This window comes from Rattus norvegicus, chromosome 16 (assembly GCF_036323735.1).
Source record: "Rattus norvegicus strain BN/NHsdMcwi chromosome 16, GRCr8, whole genome shotgun sequence".
Classification (NCBI taxonomy): domain Eukaryota; kingdom Metazoa; phylum Chordata; class Mammalia; order Rodentia; family Muridae; genus Rattus; species Rattus norvegicus.
In genome coordinates this window covers 69,841,418-69,863,499 of record NC_086034.1, presented here as the reverse complement: position 1 = coordinate 69,863,499, position 22,082 = coordinate 69,841,418, and the positions used below count along the sequence as shown (strand labels likewise).

The following is a 22,082-nucleotide window of genomic DNA, read 5'->3' as shown; positions in this document are numbered from 1 at the left end:
CAAGCAGAAAATGTAGGAAGAGAAGACCTGTCTTTCAAAGGGCAGCCCAGCAGCAGAACAAAGAAAGCAACAGTTTCAATAGCAAAGGTGTATCTTCCCTGGAACATGCTGGAGGCCAAAGGGGTCTTTAAAACTGACCGGAGGACTAGGAAGGATATCCTTTCTCCTGAGATCCAACCCCTAGGGGAGCACCCAGGAGTGTATGAGCCCCTTACAGTCTAGCCTGGCCTTCCCATGTCATCGTGAACAGAGTTTCATATCATAATTCACAATTTAAGCCAAAACCCAAACCAGTAAGCATTGTGGGAGGTAAGCATAACTAATGACTTTAAAAAAAAACAAAACTTTACAAATTCTCTCTCTCTCTCTCTCTCTCTCTCTCTCTCTCTCTCTCTCTCTCTCACACACACACACACACACACACACACTGAAAAGGTACAGAAAGGTCAGTACTTGAGGAAATTTTTTATGTATGGATGCAAACAGACTACTGTGAGCTATGAAAATAACTCCTCACCATGGGAACATGTAAGCAAGGTTTGCAATTGAGATGGAGTAAGCATAATAATAGCCTGGTTCTCCTAAACAGGGCTGTTTGCTGTTAAATCTATCAACCCAAGGTGTATGAGGGCGGCCTCAAACAGAGAGTCCGCAATACTACAAGCTTCGTGATGCATTTGAAAAGGAGGGGCTAATTCTATGTAAGTGATTAGAGATTTAAAAAGCCACCGAAAAACAAGGACTCTAAAAGGCATAAATATTTTACTTCATGAAATCACAATAAAATCACTGATTATATCTATCAGAGATACCACAGGTGGAGAGAGCCTTTCCAGAATAAAATATCTGTGTGTGTGTGTGTGTGTGTGTGTGTGTGTGTGTGTGTGTGCGCGCGCGCGCGCGCGCGCGCACATGTGCGTATGCATGATTGAGTGATGTATTAAATTATATTTACAATGGTCTTCATAAAATAGATCATATATTAATTTACTTTATTACCGACTACTCATGCCAATTTCAATTTTCAATAAATACCAGGTCCCCGCAGGCTTTTGTAAATCCATACATTAGAGGAAATGATAAGGATATTAAAAGATTTTTATGGACATCAAATGCTCACACTCCCACAAGGGGCTTGAGCTGTGTTCAAAGTAATTCATTGCTCATGAAAGGGTAATTGATAAGAATATATAGCTGTCCTCCACCTAGGATAGGAACCGGAATGAAGAGGCACAGAGACACGTTCTTCCTGATGCAGTTTTCCCTGTTAGCAGTGTATGAATATTCAAAGGAACTACAAGGGGCATAGCTGACTGTTATAAACGCCAAGCAAACATTGAGAACACATTTGTAAAATGTCAAAAACAAAGGCAGGAGATTACACAATAAATCAAGTTTTTAAATATCCAACACACAAAACAGGGAGATCTAAAAAAAAAAAATTAGGTTTCTCTCCTTCCAGTTTAATAGATGCCCTTTAGATAAAGAGACTGGTTGAGCCCGCATCAGAGATAGGGATCAGGGGAGTACATGAAGAAGCCTGAGGGTAAATGTTCTGCCTATGCACAGATCTGCTTTAAGAATCAGTAGATCTTAATGTTTAGAGGAGAGAGAAAGGGAAGGTGGAATGTAATATTTAATCTTGGTTATTACTGAAGCAATGTTCAATTCATGCCCTACATAGAAAAAGAAAAGAAAGCGAGGATCCTTAAACACACAAAATAAAACAATTGATTTATAAGCAAAACAGAAGGTGAGAGAAAGCAAGTATAGATTAGTATATTTTTATAGATTAGTATATTTTTATAGATTAGTATATTTTTATAGATTAGTATATTTTTAACATTTTCTTCATTCTTCAACAAATAAATGAAGCAAACAGCAGGGCAGTATGAGCTACTCCCTCTTCCCCTTGCTCTGTATAGAGAGGAGCTGCGAGCGCTGTTTGACCTGGCCTGAATGATTCCCACCCCTCTCCATTCCTTCACTCCTTCAGTTGACTAGGGACAAGAAACTGCCCTGTTCATTTCTTCCAGCAGATGTCTTGGTGTCCCAGCTGTCTGTCTGCCTTCTCAGACCCAGAGACAAGCAGGACATCTTCCTCGTTACCTCTCCTAATGACCATCCTGATCGGCTTTACCAGCAGCCTGGAACAGAATTCTTTAGGAATTATTCTGAAATTCTTCAGCGAATGAAAGGAAATGAAGGGGCGGGGAAGATACCTCAGTTGATAAAATGCTTGCTAGGGAAGCATGAAGAGCTGAGTTCAATGCCCAGGACCCACCTAAAAGTATCACACATTTGTAATTTCCCTGGGAGGCAGCATCGGGCAGCCCTCCGGCTAGCTGGCCAGTGAGTTCCAGTCTTTTGAAAAATCCTGACTCCAGAATCAAGGTGGACACTTGCTTAGGAATAACACATGGCTGACTAAAGGCCTCTACCTGTATGCGCAAACACAATCTACTCATTTTTGTACATATACATGCTTTCACACTCATGTCCACACACACATGAGCACACACAAAGTAAGGCAGGGAAGAAAGATGAGGAACATGAAAGGAAGAGAGAATTATTTTAGGATCTTAGAAGTTTATTGATTTTGTTCTGTGGGAGGGCAGGGTAGGTCATTTCCTCTAGGAAGTAGTTCTATGAAAATTGAATCAATGTATTTGTGCTTCAAAGCAAATTGACTTACAATCTTGGCATGTCTTCTACCATTGCACGTGTGTGAGAGAGAGGGAGGAGGAGGGGGAGAGGAGGAAAGGGAGGGAGAGGGAGAAGGAGAGAGATTTATTTTAAGATCTCATGTGACAGATCCTGGCAATCAATGATAGCCACCTGCTTTGCCCAACATCCTGATGACAATAAAGGAGGGAAGTCATGCTCCTCTATTGATACTCTTGAATACTTGCATGGTAAATACATTTGCCTAACCAAAGAATCACAAACAGAAACTTCTTGGAAACCTTTTATTTCTCCGATCAAAGCTTTGGTACTTACCAGCCCTTGCCCCTTTCCTTCCTGTGGGAAAGGCCCCAAGGAAAATCAAAGACAAAAGACGGGTCTGAACAGACATGGCTGACAACTCCTCCAACACCAATCCAGAAACAGAAGACAGTAATTTAAAAGCTACTGAGTAACGTTTCTCTATCCGTTCTGAGAAGCTAAGGCACTTGGAAACCATGTGAGCAGAAAGCAAAACTGAGAGTTGCCATTTACTGTGTGCTTATAGGTGATGGCGTGTCCCTCTTCAGACATTCAATCTTTCAGCCTTCAGGACAGCTCTCCCAGGTGAGATAGTATTACTCCAGTTTGCATTTGCCAGAATGCTTGGCATGAAAATCTTATTTAAGATCGTTCAACCTGAAAACTGTGCTCTCAGGATATGAATGTAGGAATCCAGCTCCCACCACAATCCCATTTCAGTTAGGTCACACTGTCATTTATTGTGGGCCAGCCTTGGGGGGACTGTATGCAATTCCTAGAATCTGGAGAACAGGATAAACAAACATACATTTTCTGTGTACCTCACCATTGCCATCAACTAGGACACCTTCCCTGTTAGTTGATCTGGGAGTCAAAGTCAGGACCCCTGTTGAGAGCACAATGGAGAGGAAGTCATAAGAAAAATAGAAATAATTCAAACTAACAGCAAGTAATCACCAGAATATAGTCAATTTATGAGCCATTCTCACCAAACCTAGAAATAATGAAGTTAGGGGTTGGGGTGCAGTTAAATAGTTGAGCACGAGCCCATCACAGGCAAGTCCCTGAGCTCTATCCCTACCATCACACACATTCACACACACACACACACAAACACTTACACACACATTTACACTTACACACACACACACAACATATCACCTTGTAAGAATACTATAAGAAAAGAATTTCCAGTGTATCATTTAGAAACAATTTTCCTTTTTAAGCAGGAACTCTTAAGAATTAAGTTCCAGTTAAGACATAAGGAATGTCTTTTAAAAGCTGGTGAGCCTCAGGAAAGGGTGGGAGGAAGGCACTGTCATTCTATTAGTTTTAACCAAGTGAGACTGCTCTTTGACCCTTTCATGTGTTGTATCGTTTATAATGGAACTGGAACCTTGAGATATAGTTACTTAGTGCTTGCCTAGAATTCATGAAGCCTAAAGCCCTGGCCTTGATCCTTGGTACTCTATAGATTGACTATGCTAGCAAACATGTGGAACCCAGCCCAGCAGAAGGAGAATCTGGAAGATCAGAAATGTAAACCCATCCTTAGCAAAATAATGAGTTAGTGGCCAGCCTGAGCTACATGACAATCTATCTTTTAATATAAAATTCAGTAATAGAATCGGACCCATGTCAGACAACAGATGTCACAAACCAGGATCAGTGTTAAACCCTTGACCCACTATTCCTTTATTATAAGTCAAATAGAGCTTTGTGAAGTTGGAGATGTTCTAAACTGTTATTACTTTTCCTGAAAAGGGTATTACATTTAAATATATTTCACATTTTTCTCTTCTATCTCCAAAGCATGCCTGTTGTTACACCATAGTGGCAAGAGGCTCAAAGTGCATCTAGCAACCATACCATCAAAGAGCGCTTCAGGATGAAATCAGCTGATCACGTCTGGGTAACTCTGACTTTTCATTGCCATCTAACTGTGTTCTCTCATCCTCAACAATGGACGACTAAACCTTGTTCTTTGGTGGCAAAAATAAGACCATACATGTAAGGAATATTATAAATGATTAAGGGTGACATAAATAAGGGTCCCTTCTACCTCTTTTAAAAACATAAAATGTTTGTTTTATGTGTACAGGTGCTTAATCAGCACATGGGTTCATGCACCACGTGCGTCTCTGCTGCTGGGGAGGCCAGACAGAGGCATACCGTCATCCCTTTATAGACTGCTGTGAGTCACCATGTGGTTTCAGGGAACCAAATCCAGGTCCACTAAAAGAGCAGTCAGTGCTCTCAACAAGTAAATCATCTCCCCAACCCCCAACTTTTGTAATAAACATCAATATAAAAAGGAATGGGAATTAAATTATAATCCCCTTGACTTCGATTCTGAAGTGCATGCTGATGCTTGTGCTTGAATTTTGCAAATAGTATTTCAGCTCTCATTGTAATCATCATTTCAGTTTTTATCTCCAGTCCACATAAGATTATTACTTACACATTTTCTACCTGTGATTACTTATGTGTGTGTGTGCGCACACGCGCGAATGTGTGTGTGTGTGTGTGTGTGTGTGTGTATGTATCAGTGAAATTATTTTAAGTCAAGAACACTGAAAATCATACAATAAATACACAATACTGCAACACACCGGGCTTTCATGAGGCTGTAAATTCTTGTTAAGCAAGGTTTCAGGTCCTGTTGGTCAGATCCCAAAACTATTAGCTTCTCCAGGCAAAAGAAAAATAAGATTTTTTTTTTATAAGATCAAGAGACCATTTTCCTGAAATGGTTCTCGTGAAGTAAATACCTTGAGATGAACTTTAAATTCCGTTCATAGTCTGCAAGCATATTGGAGTTTGGCAATATACAAACCGGACCAGAAAGCCACACTGGGAAAATCATCTTACATAATCCAAAGACAGGGCTGGGTTTTCTCTTTTGTTTATGTAAACATGACCTGTTTCCATAAGGCTTATCATACAGTGATGACGTATACTCATGACTTCTCCTTGACGCCAATCCAAGGTTCATTTGTCTAAAAGATCATTTATTTTTATCTTATGTGCATTAGTGGTTTGGATGCATGCACACTGTAAACACCCTGCATGTGCCTTATGGGTGTGAGAAGAGGGGAATGGATCCCCTGGAACTGGAAGTGTGGATAGTTCTGAACCGCCCCCCAAATACTCTGAAGTGCAGCCATTGCTCCAGCCACAGATGGTTGTTCTTAACTTTTAGTTTATAATTTACGCAGCACTCTGCCCTCTTCCCAAGCTCTAGTGAAAATGGAAACGATGGGAAGGAATATATCTGTGCGACTTCAACGTTGCCTCCCGGCTAATCTCATATACTGTCACCCTGACATATTGTCACATTGAACAAATCTTCTCTGCAGAGTGCACCAAGGTTACCATAGCCTATCTTGTGTTCAAAGAAAATGTAAAGTGTCACTTATTAGTGCCTAAAATAAAGATATGTAACTTTTAACAGAGGTTATTGAGGTCTATTGACAATTCCATAACTGGCAAAGTATCCTTTAATTTATTCAACAGAGTATTTTTTTGCAGGACACCTATTAGCTTGCCTATCAAGATCAAACTGTGCTTTAGGTTCTGAGGATGCTAATCAAGGTGTAATAACTTTCTACAGTGACCTAAGAGACGGGTAGTGTTTGAGAAAGAACAGCAGAACACCAAGAATGACTGAGCATTGAGGATGAAGTAAATCAATCTGCCTTAATGAAAATGTAAAAAATAAAAGTTCCTATCAAATGGTCTGTAAGAATCATCCCTTTAGATAAGTAAACAGTAGAAAGCTGAGAGAATATATTAACTGGTTACATTTCTCTACAGCAACCAATAACATCACTGCATGTCTCCGGGCAGCTGACGAGGAATCAACTTCATCTGAAAAATCTCCTGGGACGTGGGGAAGGTTTTCCTTTTAAAGCGTTACTGTGTTGCATTTATAACTGCCAGTTTTTAACTGAGAGGCCATTCATGTTTATGAAAAAAATGGTTGTTTTAATGTGAGATTGAATGACAGAAAACCAAACAATCAAAGAGCATTCATATGAATTAATTTTTCTCTTGCAAAATTACCTTTCGAGGAGAGCTGCAGGCTTTCTATGTGATGCGAGAATAGAGCATGGGCTTTCACTCTTCCAACGATGAAATGAAACAAGGAGGAGAAAGCTAAAGTGTAAGGAACAAATGCTAAATTCTTATTGAAATAACTCTGCTTCTATCAGACATCAGGGGACTCAATTGAGTCTCAGAATTTGAAAAATGAAATCTGTGATGAACTGACTACAGCATGGTTCATTAGAATGTGTTGTGTGCTACATAGACACTGGCAAAATACAGCAGTGGAAGTTCTTAGATCAAACCTTGGACACCTGTCTTATTACAGAAGCCATCTCAGCCCCAGGCTTGAGGCTGCTTGTCAAAGACTTCCAACATGCAAACCCATTGCATCTCTACAAATACTTCACATACAAACTTCTGCACTTCACTGAACCACTCTCGTGATGACATAGTCCAAAGTATAACTATAACAGATATTGAGAAATTTTACCCAGAAAAATAATCATCTAAAACATTCTGGTAAAGTCAAGTACAAGTAAAAGTATAGTAGTCGATATTTGATTATTTTACTTGTACTGGAAAGTATGATCTACTATCAGGTACTAAATTACAAAAGAGCAGTTTTCATTATTTATGTAGCTACTTCCAGAAAATGGTTATCATTATTCATTTTCTTTTTATTCCTCACTAACTCTACGGATTCTCCCCCTCCTCAGCATCTTTCAGACGTAGCATCACCTCTTCATGCATGCTGAATGCCTCTTCTCTGTCATTCCTGATTGCTGCCATCACTCTCCTCAATTACACTGCTTGTAGAAATTGTGTCTTGTCATCTCTGTTCCCTTTCTGTTGATCCTCCCATGAACTGTACAGCACCATGGAACATGCAAAGGTGTAGTTCAAATATTCTTCCCTTTTGTTAAATGTGTTTTAGTTAACACTCCTATTTTCCCACACAACTAATCAAGCCTTTCAGCATTGGCTTCTTTTTTTTTTAATTATTATTAACTTGAGTATTTCTTATTTACATTTCGAGTGTTATTCCCTTTCCCGGTTTCCGGGCAAATATCTCCCTAGTCCTTCCCCCCACTTCTCTATGGGTGTTCTCCTCCCCATCCTCCCCCCATTGCCGCCCTCCCCCCAACAATCATGTTCACTGGGGGTTCAGTCTTAGCAGGACCCAGGGCTTCCCCTTCCACTGGTGCTCTTACTAGGATATTCATTGCTACCTATGAGGTCAGAGTCCAGGGTCAGTCCATGTATAGTCTTTGGGTAGTGGCTTAGTCCCTGGAAGCTCTGGTGGCTTGGCGTTGTTGTACATATGGGGTCTCGAGCCCCTTCAAGCTCTTCCAGTTCTTTCTCTGATTCCTTCAACGGGGGTCCTATTCTCAGTTCAGTGGTTTGCTGCTGGCATTCGCCTCTGTATTTGCTGTATTCTGGCTGTGTCTCTCAGGAGCGATCTACATCCGGCTCCTGTCGGTCTGCACTTCTTTGCTTCATCCATCTTGTCTATTTGGGTGGCTGTATATGTATGGGCCACATGTGGGGCAGGCTCTGAACGGGTGTTCCTTCTGTCTCTGTTTTAATCTTTGCCTCTCTATTCCCTGCCAAGGGTATTCTTGTTCCCCTTTTAAAGAGGGAGTGAAGCATTCACATTTTGATCATCCGTCTTGAGTTTCATTTGTTCTAGGCATCTAGGGTAATTCAAGCATTTGGGCTAATAGCCACTTATCAATGAGTGCATACCATGTGTGTTTTTCTGTGATTGGGTTACCTCACTCAGGATGATATTTTCCAGTTCCAACCATTTGCCTACGAATTTCATAAAGTCATTGTTTTTGATAGCTGAGTAATATTCCATTGTGTAGATGTACCACATTTTCTGTATCCATTCCTCTGTTGAAGGGCATCTGGGTTCTTTCCAGCTTCTGGCTATTATAAATAAGGCTGCGATGAACATAGTGGAGCACGTGTCTTTTTTATATGTTGGGGCATCTTTTGGGTATATGCCCAAGAGAGGTATAGCTGGATCCTCAGGCAGTTCAATGTCCAATTTTCTGAGGAACCTCCAGACTGATTTCCAGAATGGTTGTACTAGTCTGCAATCCCACCAACAATGGAGGAGTGTTCCTCTTTCTCCGCATCCTCGCCAGCATCTGCTGTCACCTGAGTTTTTGATCTTAGCCATTCTCACTGGTGTGAGGTGAAATCTCAGGGTTGTTTTGATTTGCATTTCCCTTATGACTAAAGATGTTGAACATTTCTTTAGGTGTTTCTCAGCCATTCGGCATTCCTCAGCTGTGAATTCTTTGTTTAGCTCAGCATTGGCTTCTTAATGATATCTCTTTCAACATGGCCAAAGTTCTCAAGTTCATGCTGAATCAATCTACACTACTTGAAAATTATAGAAACCGACTAGATTCTTCCAGGGATTTAAGCACACTTAATATATAATATATATGTATATATAATATTAATATATAATATAATAACATTATAATATTAAATATATACCTTATATATGCCTTCTGCCCACAATATTAATTTGCCTGCTTTTGCTTAACTCTCATTCACATGTTTCATGTTCAGCTTAGCTGACACATTCTTATGTGAAGTTCTACCTGAACTTGAGGAATTCTGCATTGGCTACATCACTCTTATCATCTCTTCTCCTATACTTGAAACGACTCTTTAATTATTCATGGTATCGCTGCCTCTTCCTCCAGTCTCCACAATAGGTTCCATGAAAGGAGAGCATGTGGGGATCACTTCCATTATTTATATCCCCCCTGGGCAAACAACTCTGAGGTTCAACACATGTGTATTGAATAAATTTTAAAAACGTTAAATATGCAAATACATGAAAACATGAGGAGACCTTGAGACCATCCTCATTGGGAATAAGGTAGTAAGAGCATAGAACACACTGTTCACTTTATTTCCAAGAAGACTGTGAAGTTTCACAGACCACAACTTAATAACAATTACAGTTGTCACTTCTATTCAATTACAATGTCCATTCTCACTAACTTCGAGCATGATCTTTTTGGGATGTTCACTAATTCATATGTAAAAGCAGTAATAATCACTTATTGAACATATTTACTTGCTATGCTAAAAAAACACCAGCTATTATTATTTACTTTGTTTTCGATGTTGGAACATCCTGATTATTAAATGTTCTATTATATGTTCTTAGGTACACTGTATCTGTGTCACCTAAAAACAAGACCTGACTTGGCACTTGAAGGCAGGAACACCTTCTACATTTTCTCCTGGCCATTGATCCATTTGTTACCACGTTTAAAAATTAAAAACAAAACAAAAAAAAAGAAATCTATGTCATCACATTATCACGAGAGAGTTCAGGTAGTCTGCAACTGACTTTTGAACAGATTGCTAGCTCTAAGCAAAAGAATGTTCTATACAAACAGCACTATAAATCTTTTTTTTTAAGAAATCAATGTTTTTATGGACATCTATGTTTTTGTTTGAAAGGAGCAGTGCCTGTGCCTGTCTAGCATTTCTTAATGAGTTGTCCTATTTGGCCCAGCAAAGTCACTTCTGAGAAGTTACCTAAGATGTGTCTATGACAATGGAGGTCTGACGCTCACAAGAAATCCTTTAAATCTTTTGTTATTTTTCTGAACACACAGACACATTTGAGCCCCCCTGGGATGTGCTCTTCAGTAAAAATTGACAATACTGCATGGCACTGGGGCCCCATAATAAAAGCTATGTCCTGCTTTGACAGTTATATAGTTGTGACAGAGAACTTGTACAACAGAAGTACACAAACTGATACCAGAGAAAAAAAAAGAATACTCTTGCTTCTTGCATGTTTTATCAAGATGCAGCTGGGTCACAGGGGGAAATGTGGGCTTTGGACTTGACTTATTATCAAATCAAGACTCTAACTAACTGTGTGATTGTCTATAATGCCCAAAGTTAAACTGTAAGCCCTACCTGGTCAGAGATCAGGTAACATCCTGGAATGTTGGGAATTGTAGTTCTTGGAAAATAACAAAGCCTCATGGGAAAGCAATGTGTCCTTGCAGGTCTGTCCTTACAAACCTCTGCGATAAGTGACTCGGACCTATTCCAGCTGGAAAATTCCAAGGAATGATCCTGACCAAAGCCCATCAATAGTCAATATTCAATACTTAATAAAGCTTGCTTTAAATTTGGCTCAAAATAGTGGAATTGGTTCTTCTCCAGCAGATCTAAGGATTAACCCTTGAGAAAGATTCCTAACCTACCTTGGCCTGTATGTTCTTCCAGGTAAAGGGAATCATTTATGCTGTAGACTATTACACAGATTGTATCTAGAGAAGAACTCTAATATTGTATACTACATGCTGGGCATTCATCTCTACTTGAAATTGTCACCAGCATATTAATCATTCAAGACCAATGAGGAGATGGGTGAATGGTGAAGGATACAATACAGGTAGAGTTGCATCCCGGATATTATTGTTTTGTTTGTAAGGAAGAAACTGCTAAAGCCCAGCCCACTAGGTAGCATGCCAGTGGGGAAAATGTTACTTGTTGCTAAAGAGATAATATCTAAGCTGGTAAGCCAATGACCAATTCTGGGTCCCTGGATACTCTTAGAAAAATTAAGGCTTCTTGCATCTGCTGTATTTTGTCCAGTAAAGAGCTTCATGTACATCATAGATAACATACTGTGAGAACGTGACATCTGACTTACAGAGCATTCGAATAAAAAGTTGTAACAACAGTAACAGCAACAATAACAAGAATAAATCCTCCTACCTACTCCAGGAGCTTCACATTGGCTAATCAGTTTAATTGCACTGGGGTGAGGGCCGATATCCACAGTGTCAGCAGGAAGAATGAAGGTAACAAAGCACTCTTAGAAAGTAGGTTTAATTGCATTATGTGATTTACTTATTTAGCTATCTCAGCACCCTTCCCCTCCTTGTACAAATGAATATGAATCAGACAATCGTGTACATATTGCTGGGCCACTACAGTGTGCCATTTATCACCAAGAGGTTGATAGCCTGCAGGTTATCTCTAACTCATAGCAAGCACTTAATTTTGTTGTCATTCAGGGTCTGGGTCAGTAGATCAGTAATGACCTGTGCTACTACTGAACAGTTTTTGAAATTAAAAGAAACAGCCAGCACTAGTTGTTACTTGGAGAGAAGATATTAAACCATCAATCAAATGGGTCAATGTGCCCCAGGAGGAATGAAACGTTCACTAACATCTAGAGGTGACTTTCAGACCAAATGTGTGGTTAGGTCCAAGAGTCCCCAGATTTCCTTGTTAGGTTAAGTATGGACTTGTTAGATAAGTAGGAATGGAGAGAAAATAATGGTTGTTTATGTGATTGCACTAATTTCTCTATCAGATTTGTTTTTATTGTGATCCAGAGCTCTCCTGGTCAGATGAAGTTTTTGTGGTCATTCCCAAGATAGTTAAAGAAACAATAACAGCGCAAATATCTCAAGGTGGAGATGCCTTTCAGGTTTTGTTACCTAAAAATGAGATTGGCTACTTCCCAAGTATGGTTCTATATAAATACTTAGGCTCAGTTACTTTGTGTTTATTTTCAAATAATTGAAAATTAGCTACTAAAGGGAAGACGAGGGTCAGAGTTCATGGTTGACCTCAGAGGATGAGTAGGGTTTAACATCAGAACCAAACTACAAATGAGTAACTCAGTCCTTACATATAGAGAGAGGCATGGCAGGAGAAGAACCACTATGTAGACGACACCCAAAGTTTACAGTGTGCAATGGCACAACTGTGTGCAATGGTGTTAGGATCCAGGTCATCAGCAATTCCTTTCTCAAGCTAAACCCTGACCCAGACATGGCCAAGACTACAGAGAACTGCAGGAGAGGGACAAAGCCTAGTAGCAATGTTGTCCAGTAAAAAAACACAGGAAATCTCAGATCAGTGGGTAAAGATACTGTTTCCACAGAAGTGCTAAAGGACAGATTCAGTTGAGGGAGTCAAAATTACTATTTGATCAAGCTCTTCTTGCAATGCTAGTGTCCTCTAAACAATACATAACCAACAGTGGGAAAAATAAGATTGGTTCATTCTTGAGGGGACTCCAGAGTCATGTGTCTCTGTTTACCATCACTGTCCTTTCTAGGTCCCTGTGCCCACAGCGGTACAGGCTATACCACAGCTGCAGAGACAGAAGACGACTGTGGGGGAAAACAAGGTTGGGATGCGACCTAAGCATTGAACATCTGTAATAAAATTTGTGGAATCAAAATCAGGAGGATAAGTTGAGGCTTAGACATTCCACTGTTTGCACAGTCCTAGCAAACACATGATTCGATAATATGGACTGAACTTTATATTTGAAAGTTCAACGTCCAAAATGTGATTTCTGGAACCTGACTAGGTCTGGAGGGTGACTATCCCAGCAATGGGGACAGTCCTTAGAGGAAGGACTCTGTCTGTGCTTTCCACCACTGGGGACACTTGAAGAGGGCAATCTGCAAGCCAGCAGACAGGGATTGTTAGTAAACTTCATGAACATCCTGGTTTCCAGAAGGCAGAATACAAAAGTCAAGCTCACTAAGGAGATAGCAGTCACATTTTAGGGAAGAACAGTAACTTTCACCACACAGAAAGAATTCAAAGGATAGTTATCCAACCTGTGTATCTACCATAAAACCCAACAGCAAGCAAGGGGTGACTCTGGGGCACTTGGGGTAAGAAATAAGGGAGAACCCTAGCAAGAACAGTTTGGAACATGGTGGGGGACAATGTAGTGAATGGATCAGGAATCAGCCTACAGTTTAGACAGTATAACATATTAGAGTATAACTTATACGTGGTTGTCTGCTTCTATTTTTATTTTCAATTTATTTGTATGGGTGTTTCTTCTGCATGCCTATTTGCACACCACATGTGTTTCTGGTGCTTATGGAGGCTGGAAGAAGGTATTAGATCCTTTCAAGTTGGAACTGAGAAAACTGTGATCCACAGTATGGGTTCTAGGAACCAATCCTAGGTTCTCTAGAAGAGCAGCACATACCATTAATCAGCCCTCGTTTTCTTTTTCCTTTCAATAATTGTTTTTCCAGGTAATACTTCACTACAGAGGGAACACTAGTATAAAATGGGATAAAAGTAGAAGCATATTAGGTTCAGACAAATGATGCATACAAATAAATATCCTCATGTGCATTCATTTGAGAGGGGCAGAGAAAACATACAATACATAGAACAGCATGGCCAGACAGCAGAAGATGAAAGATATCAATACACAACACCATTGGAGCAAGTTCATCAATCATATGCTACACTTTAACTTGGAGGAGGTGGCGAGGTTGGAGAGAGCAGAATAATTTCAAGAAACCACTGTAGATCGTATCAATTAACCTCCTTTAAAAATCCCACTTTCCTACATAACACAAAATTATCTTCATACAAGAAAAAAATCTTTTCTTTCCTAAATTTAGAATTCTGGTGAATGATTCTTCAAAGATTAAAATGTAAGAACTCTTTTATGTAAGAACAAAAAATGTAGTCCTGGCCTCAAACTAATCCCAGCTAAAACAACAACTACCCTACGGGCAAGAAAAATCCACTGCTGTAGGGATCCGTTTGGCTTTCCAAAGCACACTTGTGTTGGGGAACCAAGAGAGATTGATGACGTGGTTCTCTGGCATATTATAACTCCTGTACCCAAGGACTTGGGAGCCACTTTCTGGAGAATGTTCTACTTTTCCTGTGACTGCAGGATACATCACCAGCCTCAAAGATAAATGCTGATCCTAGGCTTGGTTGACAGTCTGGGCTTGTTGCAAAGGAGACTATGTTCTGTTTTGTTGTTGCTGTTGTTTTGATTTTGTTTTGTTTTGCTTTGCTGTTGTTTTTCTATTGGAGGGCAGAATACATCCGACTTCAGGTAGACTCAGTCCATGTTAGATCATATCCTCCACTGAACAACCAGACTTGAAGATCAAACTATAAGAACAGAGTGAAGCTTTCTCCCCCTGTTTTGGGAAGCCATCCACCGCTAGGATGCTGTCATATCTCAGCGATTCACAAAACCATGTAATGCTTAATGAGCCAAATATGAGGATAATTATCCCAGTTATATTTGGGAAACCCGCAAAATAACAGACAGTGTTTGCAGACTCTATGAATACTCTTGGGCAGAGAGAGAGAGACAAAAAGGAGACTTTCTTTTTTTAAATAGCTGAACTGATTTCACTATAACTAAATATCTTTGAAGTAACATGTTCCTTTTTCACCTAATTAAAAAAAAAGTTAAAATGTCGGCAGAACACTTTCTTGGTTTCAGAGGTTCCAAAGCGATTTTAATTGCTCTGATGCTATAGCTGTATGTGACTCATGCCATCCTTGCTTGAATAGCCACACCTCTCACTGCCTAAAACCTATCTCCTTATAAAACAGGGTGCTTGATTATTACAGAAGGCTCCAGAAAAGTCACTCATATCGACTAAAGAAGTACCTGTGCATATCAAATTACTATGCTAATAATTCCAGATTGGCAGGTACCAAAGCTCATCATGAGTTGTCAAGTAGTACCAATCGAGTTTACTTACAAAAGCTTTCAGAGTAGGGTTGCAATTCAATATTACACCGTACCTCATTGCTTTGATTAGGGTTTGAAGGACACTTGGTATCTGCCCTGGAAAAGCAGACAGCAGCTCAGTTCTGTGGTCCTATCTTTGGAACCAATGAATATTAAAATTACAAGAGATAATGGAGAAAGTGAGGGTGCCTATCAGGATCCATGTAGCTTGTCTGTGTTTGTGCAGTAAATGGTGGAGTTGAAGTTAGCCAATTAAAAAATATCTCTGAATATAATTCCTTCTAGTACATAATACCAAGATTCAAGTAAACTAAAACATTTAAATGGTTCCCTTAAACCATTTCTTTCATGGTAATGAAATTTACTCTCAGCACAAATAGGACATAAGAAAAAAAATATCCTAGGGCATTTCCAGAAGTTTTGAGAACACAAGCTCATTGTGAGCATCTTTAGAGATGCTCCTGGAGCTTAGCCAAGGAGTTCAGGACAACAGAAACACCGGTTCTCATGGGAGTCAAGGATATGGTCCCACAGGATAGATCATCAGAAAGCATGGGCATTATGATAGGACTAGATTTTTGCCTACGAGAAACATACCTTAGCAGAAATTCCACTCCTCAAATGAGGTTTCAGACCTCAAGGTATAATGAGAGGTTTCTCATGGCTCATCAATAATTTATCCTAAAAACTTTCTCAGAATAGAATGTTTTATGATTAACTGAAACCACATTCTAGCAGGGTTTCATGGCATTCCAGCCAATCAAAAGGCAGCTGGAAATCCCATGCGATGGGGGAAATTTATGGGGTAGAAATGATGGGGAAAATGGAAGATGGTCATTTTCTGTTCTGGTTCCTCTACCACTGGCTAAGCTGCTGATTTATACGTTTACGTCCTTCGAACCACTGGTTCAGACGCTGAGTCATATTTTCGTGTCGTACATGCCATTCTCTCTGTCACCTCAACCAGTCCTAGATCATAGATTTCCATGCATTTCCAAAACTAATACACATCTTGATACATTAGACAGCAGACTTATTTACCTTAGTGTCCAGAGACCTAGAAGGCCTTTGCAGCATAGGAAACTATAGTTAAAGCTGGGATTACAATGTTCAATTTCAAAAAGGGAACTGGTTTATTCCACCACGGAGTTTGCTCTTTCTCTCATGTTTTAACCACATTCTATTTATTCTGTCCCAAAGAAGGGAGAGAAAAATCTTTATTTTCAGAGAATAAAATTTAATTGTCTTTCTTCTGTAACGTAAAACCCTTCAGGTTTATCCAACCACTGACTCACTGATGTTCTGGGTAAGGAATATGCAATCACGCTGTCTCTCCATAGCCATCTCTTCAGGAGACACGAATGTAATGAACACAGACTGTTGCACTAATATGAAGGGTACCGTCTTCAGAAGTAAAGCGGACGGCATTCAGAGGTCACGCTGAAGTATTTGCTGCCTGGTGCTTTCACGATAACCACTGCTGAAGATAATATATGTATTGTAAATGTTAGAGATAACGAATCATAATGAAAGGAAACAGTCATTCCCAGCACCAGCCATCTCTAAAGTTAGATGAGATGGCCCCGGCGAACCTCAGAGGTGAGGACAGAACTGCATGCTATTGCGGCATTTGCCAGTGTACATGACAGTCATTGCTTCCTTAACACTTACGGTGTAATGAACAAATATATAACCCTAGACAGCATATTACTGAATTTCCTAAAAACTGTTGCCGAAGACATGCATCCCTTTCACTTCCCCACCCTCCTCCCTGCCTGTACTCTTTTTCTTTTTAGATCACAACTATAACTCATGTGCCATTCAATTTATTCAAATTAAATTATATAATTAAAGGGTCTTCCACTAGCCACAGAGTGGTTGGCTATTATCAAGTTTATTACATTCTTATTACCTCACACAAAGAAATTCTGAACCCATTGTCAGTTGCTATGCTATGGCAGCTACTACAAACCATTAATCTATGTTTTCTATATGTATTCACCTAGTCTGGACTTTTCTTATCAAGGGAATCATATAAAATGTGATCATTTGTGATAGCTATTTTCCCTTAGCATTATGTATTCAAGGTTGTCTAATTTATAACATACCTCACTGCTTTGTTCACATTTATATAGTTTTCCATTTTGTAGGTGTGACGCAGTTTATCCCTTCAAAAATGATGGAATTTGGAACAATTTCACTATCAGAAGTGTGGAAAAATATGTCATTGTTTGACTGAGTCACAGTGACCTTGTCCTTGCAGAGAGATTGTAAAAGAAAGTGTGCTGGTGTGGGCGGAAGGCCACTGGCATTGTTAGTCTTTTGAAACAGGAAAAAAAGATGAGGTCTAGGAGACAGGTAGAAAGTACCAATTAGACACCAATACAACCCTGAACTCTAAGACCGAGTTTCCCTTCATTATGCCTATGTATAAACTCCATGACTGCCACGGAACTGCTTTCTCCTAGCAAGTCATCCCTGCACATTGCAATCTTCCAGAATTCCATGGATTCTCTTTCAGAATTCTTTACTTGGTGTGGTGAAATATTAGTCTGATGTTGTGAAGTCTGCCATTTGAATAATAAGAAATCATGGTACTATGAATAGCCATCAATATATTTTTTTGTGTGAACCTGTGTTTTCGTTTTTATCCTATAACACAGGTATGAAACTGGTAAGTCATAGTCTAGCTATATGTTGAATCTTGAAGAACAGCTAAATTATCTTTTTTCCTAAAGTGGATACCTCTTTTTATAATTCTTTTTTTAAATTGTATTTTAAAGATATTTTATATTATTTGTGACTATTCTGAAGGGTATCATTTCCATACCTTTTTTCCAATCTGTTTATCCCTTGAGTAGAGGAAGGCTACTGATTTGTTTGAGTTAATATTATATCCAGCAATTTTGCTGATGTTGTTTATCATGGTTAGGAGTTCTATGGTTGAGTTTTTGGAGTCACTTAAGTACACTATCATATCATCTGCAAATAGTGATAGTTTGACTTCTTCCTTTCCAGTTTGTATCCCTTTGACCTCCTTTTGTTGTCTAATTGCTCTGTCTAGAGCTTCGAGTACTATGTTGAATAGGTAGGGAGAGAGTCAGCAGCCGTGTCTAGTGCCTGATTTTAGGGATTGCTTCAAGTTTCTCACCATTTAGTTTGATGTGTCTCCTGGATTACTGTATATAGCTTTTACTATGTTTAGGTATGGGCCTTGAATTCCTGATCTTTCCAGGACTTTTATCATGAAGGGGTGTTGAATTTTGTCAAATGCTTTCTCAGTATCTCATGAAATGATCATGTGGTTTTACTTCTTTGAGTTTGTTTATATAGTGAAATACGTTGATAGATTTCCATAAAATGAACCATCCCTGCATCCCTGGGATGAGACCTACTTGATCATGATGGATGATCATTTTGCTGTGCTCTTTGATTTGGTTTGCAAGAATTTTACTGAGTGTTCTGTCATCGGCATTCATAAGGGCAATTGTTCTGAAGTTCTCTTTCTTTGTTGGGTCTCTCTGTGGTTGAGATAGAAGTGTAATTTTGGCTTCATAGAATGAATTGGTTAGTGTTCCTTCTGTTGCTATTTTGTGGAATAGTTTGGAGCATATTGCTATTAGTTCTTTGGAGGCCTGATAGAATTCTCCACTAAACCCATTTTGTCCTGGGCTTTTTTTTTTTTTTTTTTTTTTTTTTTTTTTTTTTTTTTTTGGTTTAGAAACTTTTAATGACTAAACCTGCTTCTTTACAAGTTATGGGACAGTTTAGATGGACAGTTTATCTGATCCTGATTTAACTTTGGTATCTGATATATGTCTAGAAAATTGTCCATTTCATCCAGATATTCCAATTTTGTTGAGTACAGGCTTTTGTAGTAGGATCTGGTGATTTTTTGGATTTCCTTAGTTTCTGTTATGTCTCCCTTTTCATTTCTGACTTTCTTAATTTGGATACTCTTTCTGTGCCCCCTGGTTAGTCTGCCTAAGTGTTTATCTATCTTGTTTATTTTCTCAAAGACTCGGCTCCTGGTTTTGTTGATTTTTTTTTTTAAGTTCTTGTTTCTCCTTCGTTGATTTCAGCCCTGAGTTTGATTATTTCCTGCTGTCTACTCCTTTTGGGTGTAGGTGCTTCATTTTGTTCTAGAGTTTTCAGGTGTGCTGTCGAGTTACTGGCGTATGCTTTCTCCAGGTTATTTTTGGAGGCACTCAGAGCTATGAGTTTTCCTCTTAGCACTGCTTTGATTGTACCCCATAAGTTTGAGTATGTTGTGGCTTCATTCTCATTAAATTCTAAAAAGTCTTTCATTTCTTTAATTTTACTTCACCAAAATGGGAATCATCATTCCCTTCTACGCCTATTATCCTAGGTTTGATTTCTCATTGTCTCCTGGATTTCCTGGATGTTTTGGTTTAGGATCTTTTAACATTTTGAATTTTCTTTGACTTTTGTATCAATATTTTCCATGGTTTCTTCTGCTCCTGAGATTCTCTCTTCTGTCTCCTGTCTTCTGTTTGTGATGATTGCATCTATGACTACTGATCTCTTTCCTAGGTTTTCTATCTCCAGAGTTGTCTCCATTTGTGATTTCCTTATTGTTTCTATTTTCATTTTTAGATCTTGGATGATTTTGTTTAATTCTTTCACCTATTTGGTTGTGTTTTCCTGTAATTCTCTAAGGAATATTTGTGTTTCTTCTTTAAGGGCTTCTACCTGTTTACCTGTATTGTCCTGTATTTCTTTAAGGGAGTTATTTATGCCCTTCTTAAAGTCCTCTAACATCATCATGAGATGTGAGTTTAAGTTCGAATCTTGCTCTTCTGGTGTGTTGGGCTGTTCAGGTGTGGTGCTAGAACTGGGTTCTGATGATGATGCCAAGTAGCCTTGTTTTTATTTTTATTTTTTTTTTGCTTAGGCTCATGCACTTGCCTCTTGCCATATGCTTATCTCTGCTGTTAGCTAGTCTTAGTGTCTTTGACAGTGGCTTGGCTCTTCTGTACGGCTGTGTGTCAGCACTCCTGGGAGACCAGCTGTCTCCCTGTAGGATCCAGGCACAGAGAGTTGTGGCACAAGGTCAGCTCCAGTTGCACAAAGAAACCAGAAGGATCTTGTCCCAGAGTTCTCCTCTGCTCCTGTGTCCTGAGGATTCCAGTCAGTTCCCTTGGAGTAGAAGTGATAGTCCTACCTGTGCTCTCAGGTGTCAGCACTCCTGAGATACCAGCTCTATCCCAGTGTGATCTGGGCACAGAGGGCCGTGGCTTAGGGTCAGCTTCTTTTAATATTTCTACCAGCAACATACCACATCTGTGCTAACACCTGTGATTATGTTTCTTATTTTTATAGCTGGGCTGGTATGTGCGAACTTATTTTGGCTTTGACTGGTATCTCCTTACTAGTTAATAATGGCACGATGGCCATTTACATTATTTTGATTTATGTATAATTAGCAGTAATTTTGAAATTCATCTTGCCAAAGCATGTGCTTGGATCCCAAGCATGGTTTTACTTTACTATCAAGCTCTATACACATACCCTGACTTGCCTATCCATTCTGTTAATGGACTTTTAGTTTTCTTACTTCTGTTTTTCTATTGGAAACAATCATGTTTTTAACATTCTTTACATCCTAGTACATTTGAATGTCCCTCCCCCATCATCAACTAAATAAATTTCTAAGTAGCAAACAATGACCTTGTACAACACTTAAAAAGGAAAACTGGCCATCATAGTGTGCTATATGCTAATGCGGCTAGCTAGTATTTCCTGTGAGTAAGTGAGCTTGTCAGAAAATGCACAAGGCTGGGTAAGAACAAGGATCACATACCCTACCTCTTTCCTGACTACAAGGATGGCTACACTCATGTTTCTATAGATTCGTAAATACAGACACTCACTTATTAAAATGATGTAGCAGTCCTGATAGCTTTGTTCAAGGGTACCTTTTACATCAGCTTTTATCTTTTTCTAGTTTTAAATTCCAAAAGTTAAATGTGACACAGGGATGTATGAAAAAAATGATTTTATTAGAATTACATGGATGAGTTGAAGGAAGAAGTCCAGAAGAAAGTCTAAAGGGAAATAATGTATGTGTGCTGAGTCTTTAATGGCTTGTGAGGGGTTCATAGCGGAGGAGATCAGCTAATCTATATAGCTCCTGGACAGGACAAAGGGGCGGCTTTCTTTATAAAAGTGAGAGTTTAGATCAAATGCTTGAAATGTCTCCACTATTGTGTGTGTGTGTGTGTGTGTGTGTGTGTGTGTGTGTGTGTGTGTGTGTGTGTGTTATACACAAGGCTTTACAGCCATCTACACTCTGGTAGGTTTTTTGTTTTCAAAAGTTTTTATGTTTTCACAACTTATAAAGAACTAAGTTCACTGAGGTACAGAACATAGATTTGTTTTGTTTCGTTTGTTTTGTTTTTTGTTCCTATGATTCTTTACAAGTCCGTGTTAGTTTTCATTCAACCAAACAGCATTTGGTAGATAACTCCTCCACCTCTTAATTGAAGACATACTAAATACCCAACAGACTACTACAGAAAGAATACAGGACACCCCATATACAATGTTTTCCAGAGTGAAAACAAAAACAGGGCCTACTCTCTGCTCTCGGCAGGTCTAACGAACCAACAAGGCATATCCGTACAAGCTGCACCTTGGGAACTCTGCTCCACCTGCTCCTGTGGATAAGTTCCAATCGGTGTTGCACAACAGAAGCTCAAGAAGGGTGCATGGCTATGCTTCTTAATCAGTCACAGAGCTACAA

The 22,082-nt window shown here is 39.3% G+C and overlaps 1 protein-coding gene across 9 annotated transcripts in view; it reads right to left on the bottom strand.

Annotated features, from left to right (window-relative positions):
- The window catches only part of Unc5d (unc-5 netrin receptor D), a 546,764-nt gene that overhangs the window by 246,363 nt on the left and 278,319 nt on the right, over positions 1-22,082 (bottom strand). The window lies entirely within an intron of this gene.